The 14,786-nt window shown below is 45.5% G+C and overlaps 1 protein-coding gene across 2 annotated transcripts in view; it reads right to left on the bottom strand.

Annotated features, from left to right (window-relative positions):
• LOC149342737 (ADAMTS-like protein 5) overlaps nucleotides 1-14,786 on the bottom strand; it is a 127,249-nt gene that overhangs the window by 60,715 nt on the left and 51,748 nt on the right. The window contains exon 1 of one of the 2 annotated variants that reach the window (XM_089545201.1): nucleotides 10,352-10,656. The exons of the other annotated variant lie outside the window; for it this stretch is intronic. The gene's annotated coding sequence lies outside the window, so the exon portion shown is untranslated. Of the gene's footprint in view, nucleotides 1-10,351; nucleotides 10,657-14,786 lie in introns of those variants that run through there. 2 annotated transcript variants of the gene reach the window in all.

Raw genomic sequence — 14,786 nt, 5'->3', positions numbered from 1 at the left:
TAATTGTTCCAAATGAAGTTACTCATTTATGAATTTTTGTTGCCATCAACGAATTGTGCGCCATGGTTGCGTGCGCATGCACCACCATCTACCAGCGCATAAAGGGTTGGAATACTAAACTAACGGAAAACAACGTAATGCTGCATGCGGCAAAATCGGCGAAACTCTGGCGACGAATAACGGCTCGGAACCCATACAGAGCGGATATTTCCGCGAACTGCGGACATGGACTATCCGAGCGGCGCTCAACGCCCATACTGATGGTTGTCATTTGTGGTGCTTCCCCAGCCGCCGCCCCCGCCGCATTCCAGCAGTGCATATACTATAAGTCATAACCAAGAGCAAGAGTGACCGTACAGTACACCATGAGAAGGCGAAGGGGACGGCAAACAAAAAAACTTCGCCATTGCAGGCCATAAATTGACCCCCTTCCCTTTTTTCCCCGTCACTTCGCACACACCAGTAGCGGGGCGCTTTTTGGTTCACGCCTAATTACAGGCTCTGTGGGAGGAGGAGGGGAGGGGGGGAGTGTCCTTCCACCGCCGTCTCCGGCGCGTAATGTATTCTGCGCGCGCGCAAACGCGAGCGCGCGCCCACTGTGCAAGACAGTGCGCGCGCGGGGTCTCGGCCTAACGACGCGTCTCACCATCCCTGTAATGAACCGGGCACCGCGCTAGCACGCCGTTATCGCCTCGACAGACCCGTCGTCGTCCTGGACTTCGACGCCGTCCTCTTCCTTCCTCCTCCTTCTTTCTCAGCAGCGGTGGTGGCGGTGGCTTTTTGATTTGTGGGCGACAGAAGCGAAACAGAAAGATAAAGGACGGAACTCGAAGGAAGAAAAGGCTTGTTTGTGCAAATGTGCGCGTACGCTGATTATTCCTCCCTTCGCCGTATTTCCTGGCCGTCGCCCGCGCTTAAGCTCGTAATTAATTGAGAAAAAAGGAAAACTGCAGCCGCCCGGCTGGTCGTGTGTCGATAATTTCTATTCTTGGGGAAGTCCGCGGAGCATGTTTTCTCGCTTTCTTTATCTTTGCTTTTTGTGCTTTGTTTCATCGCGATGCCTGTGTGTGGGGGATTCACAACGGGAGAATCCATAAGAACACGCGCTGGAGTACAATCAATCGCAGACTACCCGTTTTTCACAAAGCTCCGGTTAATACGACTCGCCGCGAGTCGGGTTTTTAAGCCTGCTTTGTCCCCGTGTTCTCTTGGTTTCAAATAACTTGGTCAAGCCAGTTGTTTAATGCGCTGCGTTTTCAAAATTAACCGCCGCCTGCGGGCTGGAAATAAGCGAAGCTAGAAGTTCTTTTTTTTTTCCCTTCTTTTGTAATGTACAATTTTTTCCTCCCGAGATATGTTGTCGTGTGTCACGCTTAGGGGATAAAGACGCATCCTAAGTTGAGTATTTAACCGTATCTTATTCGCAAACGTTTTCACGCAGTACAGCATCCCACGAGAGAGACAGAGGGTGAAAGAGGAAAGAAGATTAGGGAGTGGAAAAGGGAAGAAAGGACGTACACAGCACCCAAGAAAATCGGTGCGCAAATAAGCTCGGCATGTTGCGAGAAATTCGAGACACAGCAGGTTTCGCTGGAACAAAGCATCCCATTGCCAGGTTTGCGTACCCCACGCGTGTTGCTGCATTGTTTCCTCGTAAACTGCGACTAAGCCCTGGAGCAAGACGACACCGGCAGCGTCTAGCTTAGGCTGAAAGTAAAGGCTTTGCGGTGGTCTCGCATGTGGTGTATAGAAACAACCGTGAACAAGGATTTCGTCATCGGTTGTACCGAGACGAATTGCCAGAGGAAAGATACCCGGAATCAAAAAAGAAAAAAATGAGAGAAGACAAGAACGCAGGTCTCCCGAACGCAGAAAGAACGAACGGACGAAAGAAAGAACAAGAACGCAGAAAGGAATTAAAAGGTTGTCAGCGTGGATGGCGACAGTTCTGTTTACCGTTGAGGTCAGCAAGTAAGCTTTGTGGCGCAACTATTCTGCATTGTCGGTAGTAGGCAGATTCTCCCGAAAAGTAGACGCTGACGCGGACGCTTCTCTCGTGCTGAACCGGTTTGAGTAACGGCCGGTACTAGTGAGGCCAGGATGGACCTCGCAAAAAAATGGACGTATAAAAGGTTGGTTGGTTGGTTTATGGGGTTTAACGTCCCAAAGCGACTAAGGCTATGAGAGACGCCGTAGTGGAGGGCTCCGGACATTTCGACCACCTGGGGTTCTTTAACGTGCACTGACATCGCACAGTACACGGGCCTCTAGAATTTCTCCCCCAAAGAAATTCTAGCTGCCGCGGCCGGGATCGAACCCGCGTCTTTTGGGTCAGCAGCCGAGCACCATAACCGCTGAGCCACCGCGGCGGCGGTATACAAACAAAATGAAAAGTCGCTTTACCGTGAGGAAATTATAAATAAAACTAAGCTAAAATTAGTTGCAGCAAAAGCGCGCACAGGCGCTACAATTTTAACAGCTCGCTATGATGCGGTATACACCTTCCAACCCATGATTAAAGCCAATAATTTTTTTCTCAATAAAAAAAATAATAATAAAAATCAAGATGGCTATTTTACGGCGTGCGTTTGATTCCGGAGCTCATTCAGTCTGGCAGTTCAAAACGTCGCCATCTGACACGGAGCCAGAAATAAAACGTTCTCGCTGCGCTCTGAACGCATTGTGTCTACTGCGGCTCTACATTTCTGCGTGCGTAAGCTGCAGGAGGGACGCTCACGAAACATATCTTTCTTAAAGAGTAATCGGTGATTTGAAGAACATTCCTGGCGCAAAGCGTACGCAAAATTATAGCCAGGTAGTGCATTCAGTACAGTTGTTAATGGCTTCTATACGGCTTTGGCTAATAAACAATGTTCCGCTTTATTTGTTTTTCATATTTCTTTCACTTGCTTCTGTTTGAAGCACGCAACGTAAGAAAATTCGTCAAAATTTCCTTTCCCTTACTAGACTCGTAAATGATCAATAGCGTCCCATGCGGAACATCAGAGGTCAGCGCTATCTGTGAACTTGATAAAGCAAACGGCATAACGAACACACTTCAGCGGATGTTCAAGTATACTGTAGGGACTTTAACCTATATAACACCTTCGGGGTAAACTTACCTCTGGGTAAACTTAGCTTATAACGGGGTTGCGAATTTTTGCCTTCTGCTGCAGAACGGAAACGACCAAACATGAGGTTCTGATGACAGAAAATAAAGCACTTGAAGTGGAATTACATTACGGAATTACTTATGCTGCATGCAGGGTGTTGATAGCATTATGTATTTCGCGGTTCTTTGACTATTCCTTATTTGATTCTTTAGATTTAGTTTATTCGGTCACCCTGTAACGTCAGGGTGGTTTACCTTATACTAGAATTGTTGTGACTTCTTTATTAATAAATTCCCATCTACAAAAACTAGCTTCGGTTAATAGGTCACATGACACCTTGCGAAACCAGTTGCTCTTACAACAGCACGATATATATATATATATATATATATATATATATATATATATATATATATATATATATATATATATATATATATATATATATATATATATATATATATATATATATATATACATACACACATTATTTTACTATTCTTTTCAATCTTATCGAAGACAAAACATTAGGAAATTCGTGCATGCAAAGAGCTGATCGATTAATGTAGCCAGATCTCCTGCCACCGCTAATTTTGATAGCGGCACAAAAAGAAAAAAAGTAAAGAAGGCGCGATTGAAGAGATGGTTTTAGGTTTATGGGGTTTAACGTCCCAAAGCGACTAAGGCTATGAGAGACGCCGTAGTGAAGGGCTCCGGGAATTTCGACCCTGGGGTTCTTTAACGTGCACTGACATCGCACAGTACACGGGCCTCTAGAATTTCTCCTCCAAAGAAATTCAACCGCCGCGGCCGGGATCGAACCCGCGTCTTTCGGGTCAGCAGCCGAGCACCATAACCACTGAGCCACCGCGGCGGCACGCGCGATTGAAAAGAATAGTAAAATAACGATTGAAAATCATGCTATTCTTCGTGTATGAGATACGGAAAAAAATAGAAAATTAAAAATCATGAGGTTTAGTTGTGCGATTACGGCATGGTTTAAGTTTCCTCTTTATGACATCGACTGAGAGGGGGGGGGGGGGGGTGAGGGAAGGGCTGGCGACAAAGTGGATCAATGACTGCGCAGTAAATGCTTCCGTTGAACTAGCCGTCCGCATTCCTCGCCACAAGCGTGCTCTTTGATCCAGTAAGGGAAACTCAGGAAACGTGCTGGAGACGGTTTGTTTCCCCATTGTTTCACAATTTATTCACAGTGTTGTCCTGAAGTATTTTTGGAAGTAAGACTAGAACAAAACGAGGCTAACTATACATCTTCGAGATAGACTCGTGGATAGATTTTACCGCGAATTCATGGGAAATAAATACGTCCATCACAAATTTCAGTAATTTTTAATGCGCTACCTAATGATATACTTGAACAGGGTGAGCTCACGGGCTAGTTGGTTATTCATAAAAATTTTTTCAACAGCGCATGCTACACAAGGACACAAGACGAGGAAAGTTCAGCGCTCGTGTGTGTCTTTCCTCGTCTTGTGTCCTTGTGCAGCATGCGCTGTTGAAAAAATTACTAATGATATAATTTCCTAGAATTGAAAAATTTAACTTAGAGCCTCCATTCTGCACCTTGCCTACTGTTGTATAATAGAACGTCATGTATGCTAACTTTCCTAGGAAATTTTGATTATATTAATGTCCTGTCCATGTTTTAACACTGTCGTAATTAATTTGCTGTTGTTATGTTTGCCCCGGGCAAATACTGCCGCAGCCGCCGGGCGGTGCCACACAAACCAAAAAAATGGCGTAGGCATGCACAAATCTGTATATTGAGACTGAATTGAATAAAACTTATTATTGTTATCGCAGTCACCGTTCAGGATACACTACGATAAAGAAACGACATAAACAGCAAAAAAACTATTGCTGATTGCTTTATTCTGTGGAATTCAGCCCATCAACAAAGAATTTCCTTTTCTTCAGCTCTAAGCCTTGAGCAACTAATTGACGTTGAGATACGCGCATTACGTTCACAGTGAAGTTTCAGGGACCTGTGCTTCCTGTCTCTGGAGTGCTCCTGCGTGCTGTTTTGTTGCTCGCAAGAATAGGTACCTCTTGACGAAGCCAGCGCGATACAAACGAGGTTTAGACACCGCATTCGTATCTAGTTATTATGCAAGCTTTTAAAAATCTCCGCCCGCCTTCAGTGCGCCAGAGTTCGGTGTGCTGAAAAACAGAGCAGCAGCTCTCTAGATACCTTTCTCTTCTGGGAGAACGCACGATGCGTATGAAGATCTACTCTGCACCCGATTGACGGTTCGTCCACTAGCGTTAAGAAGCTGAAGATTTGAATAAATACGTCCTCGAGAGACTCTTCTTCGCGAGTCAAAGATTGTTCTCAAAAGCACATGCGCATCTCCAACGTACGCATCAAAGAGGAAGCCCAGAAAAAATTAAGAAAAAGAATAAAACGACAATGATAGACCAGACGACATTTTTGAAAAAAAGGATCGCGCTCGAGCGGGTGCGAGGATGATAAGGGTGCTTAAAAAAAAAATAAGCACGTCTGCAGACACCTTTCGACAGAGCCCAAGAAGGTGGAAATAACAAACCACTATACTTCGGCGACTCTCGGAGTTATCTAAAGTCGAACCGCACACGCATTTTTTCTTTTCGAATGCCTTTGGTTAGTTTTACATTCCGCTCCAGGAACTGAAGAAACTGACGCGACGTGCGTAAAGGAGCACGTTTTTCTGTCTCTTTCGTTTCTGCCTTCAAAAAGGGGAAAACGTTTTGCGCGGAAGGACGAAAATTTTCTCTCTCGAGATAAAGGGGGAAAAAAAAAGTAATTGATACTGAGGAAGCCTTGCGCTGAAATATACTTCTTACGGCGAACGTTCGAGCTGATACTGGCACGTAGAGTGCATTGAAAAAGTAAGAAAGTGAAAGAAAGCGCACAGAAAGCGCACGAAAAAAGCTCCACACTCTCTTCTCGGGCAAGGACGAATTGTAGCGTTGCAAGGCTAGTTTACAACCACAAATCGCGCACGGCGAAAGAGAGAGAGAGCGAACAAGGAGAAGAAAGAAAGAAGAGAAGAATGGATGCTTCCAGCTGCCAGGAGCATGAGTTGCGTCGCATCCCGGGAATACCGCGAGCGCTTCAAATCGCCGGCCATTCAACGAAACGCAGGAAAAGCTCGAAAGGCGTCGGTTGCGGAGCGGGCAGGCAGGGAGGTGTGAAGTTGGTTTTTCCCAACAGTTGGCATTTCGAAGATCCCCCCCGCCGCTGCTGCAGCCGTCCCTGTTGTTCGTCTGGCAGACTTTGGGGAGACTTGCAAACGGAGACGAAGCAGCCAAAACTCGGCTTTGCGGTGGAGAGCATAGGGAAACGGAGCTTTCCTCTTCTTTGCTTTTTGTAGGGAGGAAATTGGAACCCTCTGGGGACATATTCTTAGTGCGCGCACGTTCGTGGATGCGTGGGTATGCGACGTACGCCGTTTCTTCTCCGAGGGTTTGCCTGGTATATACAGTGACTGTTCTGTAGTTTGCGTCTCGCGGAAAAACGCAAAAAAAGTGAGTGGGAATGCGGAAGTGTGGAAATTGTTACAGAAAGGGCTCGTATAAGTACTGCAGCTATATAACAATTACACGAGAGGCATCTCATAAGTGCGGCGATGTATACTCTGCTACGTGTTTTACGTAACGGGGGAAAAAAAAAAAACGAGTGTTTCTGGACATAGCATGCACTTAACACCACAAACACAACTGAGCCAGTTATTTGCTTGTTTGTAGCGAAAAAGTGCATTTTCGCAATGAATTATACACCTACGTCAGCATCCTTATTTCAAAGTGGATTTCTTGCGAAAGCGATTTACCCTAAAATTTCTGGATTGTAATGCGCCGTGTGGAGCAAATTCTGCAGGTTATGTCGCATGCGGCGAGAATTCGGCGCCTAATTTAAGCAGTTTCGAGGCTACGATAGTCGATTATCGCATAAAACGTATCTTCTTTTCTTTTCAACTTCTATGTCTATGCTATACTAACGGTTTGGCGGAGAAATGTCCCCTACGCAAGGAAAACGCATCTTTGTGCTGCAACCTTTATGTCTTTGAACAAACGAAAGCAGTGAGCAGTGATTCTACTGCAGTATTCATCAGAGATTTTTTTGAAACTGACCAAACTTGAGAAATTATTGATGACTTGAATTCTTCGCCGAATACAGTTCAATCTCCTACGTACACCAGCCAAACTTTATCTGTACCGGCACACTTCCACACCTCAGTGCCCAAACTGTCCTCACACATATGCAGACATAGAACACTGCCTTACACAATGCCCCGTAGCCTTCCAGTCCCCCGCCTATCCTTTCCCGCCACCCCCACCGGGGCCCATCTGGCTTGCCTCCTGGGACCTGAATCTGCAACGCGCCCTCGTCACCTTGGCCCAGGACCTATTGAACGCCTAAAATAAAGGCTGTTAATAAAAAGTGTCACACCACCACACCACCACCACCACCACTACCAAAACAATAGGTAACAAGTTGTTCGCATGCACTACAGACCGGCTTCTATGTATGCATCAAAAGAGAGAGTTTTTGCTTCCAGATTTCGGAAGTGGCAAGCCGTTAAATCACTTAGCTGCTTTACTATCCCATACCAAGAGGCGCAAAAGGCAGCAAGGCAAAATTACTCGCCTTGTGCAACGTTTGAAAAAGTGGACGCTTCTAAGAAGTTTCTCAGTTAGACGTCATTTATATATTCCCAGTGGTATCACGTGTATGAAGCTCTCGTTATGAGCTTTTTCTTTGGAGCCACGAACAACTTTCTACGCCTTGTGCCTGACTCTGGGAAGGTCGTTAATTTTCATAACTGGACGGTGCTCCGTGCCTGAGTACCGCCTTTTTACCAACGCTCTCTTCGGACTTACCCAGCACAGAACATTAGAAATTCAGTATCGTTATACTGCCGCTTAATCGCACACCGCTGATAAAAAAATGATCTGAGGTATTAATACCGTTGAAAAATATGCATGTCTTCGACTTGCACCGCGTGTATAGGACGCTTTAAACATGAAAGACAAGATCTTATCTAAATAAACAAAATATAAGGCAATAATTTCTTACACCCGCGAACAAAATTTGCCTATCTGCCATGACGAAAATTACATGGTACATGGTAGTGCCTAAAAAACTGGCTGGAGATCAGCATGCGTCGTTTTTGTGCTATAATGTAGACTCTTTATGGCTTATCTCGTACGCTGAATATGCGCGAACTTTGAAAAAGAAAAATACAAACGCGATGCAAAAGCAGTAATTATCGGAACAGCGCAAATACGTGGACGTCAAAAAAGGACACACGCAGGGCATTGACGGTGTTCTCTTTTCACGTCCACGTCTTAGCACTCTTCCGATAATATTCAGCCAACTTGCCCACGTTTCCATTTTGTACAAAAAAGTAATAATGTCGCGAAAAGGATAAGGCAGTTTGTCAGTGTGCGCACTTTCAAGCAAAAATACAGAAAAAAAACTTAGAAGTGGACAATCGCAGGATCTTTTCGTCCTTCCTTAATTGGCTTTATTCGGTGCGCAGTATTACATATTAGTCGGTTGTTTCTAAAGCTGCAAAGATGAGCTGCATGTTCGGTAACGATACTGTCTATGTAAAAAGCTACAGGTGCCGTGTGATGTTCACCGACTAATTTACTTTCGCTTGCGTCGAACATTCCGTTTTCACTTAGCGAACGGCCTGGGCTCTTTTACTAATTAGACACGTGCGCTCCACTTACGCCACGTGTAATAGGCGCACATGAGGACTACAGCTAGAGAAAGAAAATTTAGTACCGCATGCGTTCTTTTGTCTTGCAAGCTTTTCTTTCTGAATAATTATACCTAGTCGAAAGCTTTACCTGTACAAGGTTTGAGAATACTTGGGGTACTTGCGCCGACCGTATTTTATTCATTAGTTTTAGAAGTGCAAAAAGTACCTTGAAAACGCAGTGACACCGCTAACAAATCGTTGTTCTTGAACGTTCGCACTTCACGGCGGGCTCTTCAAGGGAATCGAAGCGACTGGCTGCTTTGGCACAGTGGGGAATATATTGAACGGTATAGAATAAAGACGCTGGTAACCACCGTTGGGGCCGCTGGGGCAGCGTACTAGTGCTGGATTTTTCTTTGTTAAAAACAGCAGATATCTTAGTGTGCTTAAATTGCAGGAGGTTGTTCAACGTGCACAAGTATCAATGAGCAGAATTTTCAAAGACATGATCATTGAAAGAAAAAAAAAAGAAACTTTAAGTATGCCATGCAACTTGGCTGAAAATTATATTGTATTGAGTTTTCTTTGCAAGCCTACACTTGGGCGCAGTGGGGCACAACCTGCCAGGGTGAATCTAGGTTAACATTTCCCGTCCTCGAAGCTGTTAAGCCCGGACAGCACTAAGAGAACAGACCACATGCCATTTTTCCGAGTCCACCCTTTCAAAAATGCAAAGGCGTTCTGGTCAAAGCTCATTTAATGCGATTTGTTTGGCGATTCAGTTTTTGCCGAAAACGAACAGGTTCGAAAGCTCAAACTGCCAACACGATCGCTGTTTTAAAGAGGTACGAAAAGGAATAGCCATATTTCTGACGTGTCTCGTTCTACCATGCGGGATGAAACATCATTCCAACATGTCACTGTCATATTTCCATTACTGGCGGTCGGCTGAACTTGTGGAGTTATCGTTGTTGCAATGCACGTGGCAGCCGGTTTTATTGGACGGATACGCTCATGAAGGATATATGCCCAAATTTCACGTTGTCCACGAGGTTTTATCTCGTAGCCTACTAAAGTAGCTTGCAGTTATTACTGTATTCAGTGCATTCTGCACAAGACGTACCATCAGGATTCTGCCGTGCATTAGATCGATTATAATAGCAACTGAGTTCTAATGGCAGCTGACTGCTTTTGTCGGTGCTTGGTTTGGTCACAGAACTTTGCCAAAACAGGTATTTAATTATTATTTACTGCGTCGTTACGGTGGAGCAATCACCGGCACAATTAACGCAGGGCGTGTTGCCAGCGACCACCACTTCAAAGACGCCGTGGGCTAGATATGAATATACCCCGCAGCTTCTTGAGACAGTGAAGTAGATTCTTCAATTCTTGCCTCTCACTATCGAGAATTCGCATTAGGTGCTACAACCTTTTTGTGAATGCAACGTGAATATGAAGATCAGAGTACCGCAAATCAGCACCTCGGAAACAGCAACTCAAGGGGCTCTGTTGCACAGCACAACTTACAGTGCCACGACTGTCGTCCACCTTGCTCTTACGAGACTCGGCGACTGCGGATGATGCACGTGATCCCGGTCGTCGACATATCCATCACTGCTGTCGAGTGCAGAGGATGAAGAGAAGCCGGCTCCTTCCCGCTTGCCCGCGGGAGCAAGGAGGGGGGAGTCATCCACAAGCACGCAGAAGAAACACTACCAGCTCCTCCGAACAGCGAGCGGGCAGCGCGTCGAATCCGACGCGGGTTCGAACCGCGGAGGAGGAGGCGGGGCGGACGCACTCGGCGGAACCGAACGGCCGACTGCGCGCACGGCTCCTCGCGGTCCACTATGACGGCCAGGAGGTGGCGACTCTGGCTCCGGCTGCTGCCCGAGGCCGGCGGGCAGAGCGCTCTCTGACGGTGTCATCGGTCGCGGTCACCACGCGCCGCCACTTGCCCGCGCGCGCACTCTCCGTCAACGGCATGCGCGCGTGACTTCCTCGGGTGGATGGCTGCTTACGGATGGTCGACCTTTTAATAACTGGTTGTCCGCTTTGGACCTGATATGCACGAATGCGTTTAGAGGTGCCACAGGGTCAGTTAAACTTAGTGAAGACTTTAATTAGGTAAGAATATTGAAAGGAATGATTAGAGCAGATCAAAGAGAGGATTCGATTTGAGGAAAGAAAGGAGAGGCGCAGTAACTGTCTCAAATCGCGGATAAAACATCAACCGCGCTGAGGGAAAGGGTGAGGAGAGGAGTGAAAGCAGGAAGAGAGAAGCAGGGCCCGTAATGGAAATCACCGGATAAATTTCTATCACCTGGCGTTCTTTTAGTTGCACGGACAACGCATAGTAGACGGGCGTCTCGCATTTTGTCTCCATCGAAAGACAGAAAGAAGGTAGGAAAGGCGGGGAGGTTAATGAGGAATGCAGGTTGGCTATCCTACACGTGGGGAAGGGTTAAATGGAGTGAAAGAGGGGAAAGAAGGAAAGTTCAGTCGTGGTGCGAAAGGCGTCCATGTCTTTCACACTAGTGAATATTCACTGTCACTCTAGAGCAAAACAATATGGCATTGGCAACATAGCTGCGCAATCGTTTCTTTCTGAACTACAGCCATCACTTACTAGAGCTGGCCATCGCAATGGGAAAATAAGAACGTCATATACCCCGGATTTTCTTTGTGATGAGTAAAGCCGCAGTGCTGAGACAAGCACTCTCTCCCTACTCACCAGAATATAGCCCCGGTCGCAGTGAATAGTACTTTTGCTTATCTTTTGTCTCCGTTTTCGTGGTTTTTGTACATTTCAAGGCTTAGACTCGCAATATACTTTATTCAGAATAAACCGCTTCCAGCCTCGAGTTAGGTGGTTTTACCTGTGAAGTTCGGAAAATATTTCGTTAGCGGATGCAAAGCGCTATTATCTAATTTCTGGTACCAAAGTCATCACCAACTGCAGCTCCGACTATTGTATGGTGAGTCAACAGGGGTACCGTATGTTTAAGCAGTTCCTTTCAAATTAGATATTTAGTGGTTTTTGAGGAAAGGTTTCCACTTCGCGGTGGAGACCTAAACCGCGCCGTAGGCGAAGGGAGAAGGAGGGAGTGAAAGAACAGACTGAGAAAGAAGTGCCGCAGTGGAGGGCTGCGGAATAATTTAAACCAGCTGGGCATCTGTGCGTTGAAAATCAACCAGATTGACATTCCTAAATGGTGATTCACTGGGATAGATTCTGTTCGTTATTATGTTTATAATTACTCTTAAACCGCGACAAATTTTGGGCTGGTTAGCTATTCTGTTTCGCAAAATAGAAATATGTTCAAGTGCGACCAAGGAAGTCAGCGAAATTCAAGCACATTAGTGAAAAGCAAAAAAAAAACATACAAACTCAAATATGCTTGGTTGATTGTATTTTCTTGCTATTATTGCTGTGAAAAATGATGCTCAACTTTAATAAAATATTCGTCACATTTGTTCGCGTACAGAGCGGGTTTTAAAAAAAGGTCGTCTTTATTTGGCTGGCCAACGTACATCGTTTAACGAATTACTTATGCTTTTGTTTAAGGCCCAACGGAATATTCATTTATTTTGTTTAGCATACAAAATACTGTGCAGCAGTTACCCATTATCTAAAGTCAATAATTATTTTTCCGTGTTTAAATACCTATAAGCAAGTAAGAGACTGTAGCTGTAATATTGCAAATTGTTGTAATGTTTACTGCGTGCGATTATAATAGTTCTTCGTGCGAGAACTTGGAATGCTATGTATTTTCAAAATAAGTTTCGCCAGAAATTTCGCGCCCACATACTTCTCCACTTCTGCGAGTCAATTAACTGTTTGTATTTTTGAAAAATTTCGAGTGACTGACCCAGTAGTGATTTTGGGATCTGCTACTACCCACATTGACTACTGGCCCAAATATTTTCTGCACACTTCCTGAAGTCTATAGCTTAATTCATTTGATTGATTGAATAATTAGTTTACTGATTGGCTGGCTGATGCATTCATTTACTAATTCATTGATTTACAGAACTCAGAAATTTAAAGGAATCAGAACGAGACTTACAGCCTCCGCCCTGCTTAGGCAAGGGTTAAGTGTGCGGATTCTAGCAATAGCACTTAATAGCTATGTGACGAAATGTATAAGCTTCCCATCGCAAAAGAAGCAGCGTCCACCGGGCAGGTAACCTTATGGATGTACTACCTGTAAAACGTAAATCAGTCTAGTGTGGAACACTATGCCTTGAAACTCTACACGGTGCTATGCAAGCTACAGCTCTCGCAAAAAAAACAAAACAAAAAATTCGCTGTGGCTTAGCTTGGTTAAGCCCGGTAACTGCGAGAGCAATATCCGTACCTACGCCATGGTTCAGCTGGTAGTGTAGCTGGTGGTGGTGCTTGTGGTTAGACTTGTGGTGATGCATCGGTTATACAATCTAATCTAATCTAATCTAATCTAATCTAATCTAATCTAATCTAATCTAATCTAATCTAATCCAATCGAATCCAATCTAATGTAGTCTAATCCAATCCACTCTAATCCAATCTAATCCAATCCAATCCAATCTTCATGTGCACCGCCGTCGCACACGGGCGGCGCGAGATGGTCGCCCAGCTCTTCGGCGTGACGTCACACAGAGGTCATGCGAAAGGTCAATGGTGGCACCGCCGCGTCACGGCAAAGGCTTGAAAGTGCAAGTAGTATTGCTTTCGCAATAAAAACGTTTGTTCAGATGGAAAACAAAGAAAAGCTATTGAGCTATTATAGAAAGGAAGCGGTTGCCGAGCTATTACATTAAACCCCTTGCCTCATATGTGGCATCGTCAAACTACTGTAAGGTTCAGCGAGGTGCCGAGAAATGGCCCGGGTCAGCGCAAGCGCCTAGTTCAACGGGGTTAAAAAATAAGTTAAACCTTGCGTGACTTCAGTGAGTGATGAAGCTGCCCGCGTAAAATCTGTATAGAAAGGCAGTAAGACCAAGGCGCCCACGAAACGGCCGTCTTCCCGGAAGAGCAAAGTGGCCGCTGCAGTGCTTCGCGGTGACAAAAACCTTGCGCGGCCAAGCAACAGGAAGACGGAACCTACGCACAATCGAAGGCCGCGCCGAGCTCTTCGCGGTGTTTGCGCTGCTCCCAGAGGATTGTAATTGGATTTTGCGCTGTTATTGAATAACGTCTACGCGGTGGACGCTGTGGCATCCCCACGACTGTGTCCTGTAGTAAGGGCGAGCTCTGAAAGCAAAGGGGAGGTTCATCCCGTTCCTAACGTGACGGGCTGGAATGAGTGGCTTATTAGATGAGCCTCGGCAGCCTGGTTCCCCTCGACTACGAGTCCATTGGCCTCTTCTTTGTCGAGGCAAAACGAATATGATGACAGTAACGCCCCCTGGAGATGTAAGGAGTGGTGTGTATAGTGTGGTATGATCTTGAAATGACTAGTGCTTCACTCAGCATCCATTCGCCGGTTATATATGTTCGATACTAGCCAGCGTTTTCACTTCCATCACATATACACAGGAGCACTTTGCGAAAATCGGTGCAGTGCTTATGAGTCAGGGGCAGTGGATTAGAACAAACTACAGCTTTAATCATGATAACTTTGTACTAGTGTCCGAAGATTAAGTGCTCCATTAATCAAGCTTCTCCGCTACATGAGCGCGTTGCGTGATAAGCCGGCGGTGAACAATCACGACTGTTAAAGACACGACAGCCCAATTACGACAGCCAACATTGCTGAGGTCGACCGATCCCACCTACGGAAGGAAGATTTTCAGAACGCGAGTCCGCGGCCTTGACGGAAAGGAAGACAAGACTTACACTCAACTGCTGCTTTCTTGGACATCACTTTTAATTTGAGGCAAGTCTAGAGTGTTGTAAGATACTGTTAGAACATATTGATAATGGTCTAACCTTCGGTTACGTAGCAAAATATTTCTTTTAAAGTTCGCCCAAAAAGACGGG

The sequence above is a fragment of the Amblyomma mixtum genome, chromosome 5, assembly GCF_055824585.1.
Source record: "Amblyomma mixtum isolate Tamu chromosome 5, ASM5582458v1, whole genome shotgun sequence".
Lineage (NCBI taxonomy): Eukaryota > Metazoa > Arthropoda > Arachnida > Ixodida > Ixodidae > Amblyomma > Amblyomma mixtum.
Note: the sequence above shows the minus strand (reverse complement) of the source record. Positions and strands in the feature narration are given on the sequence as shown.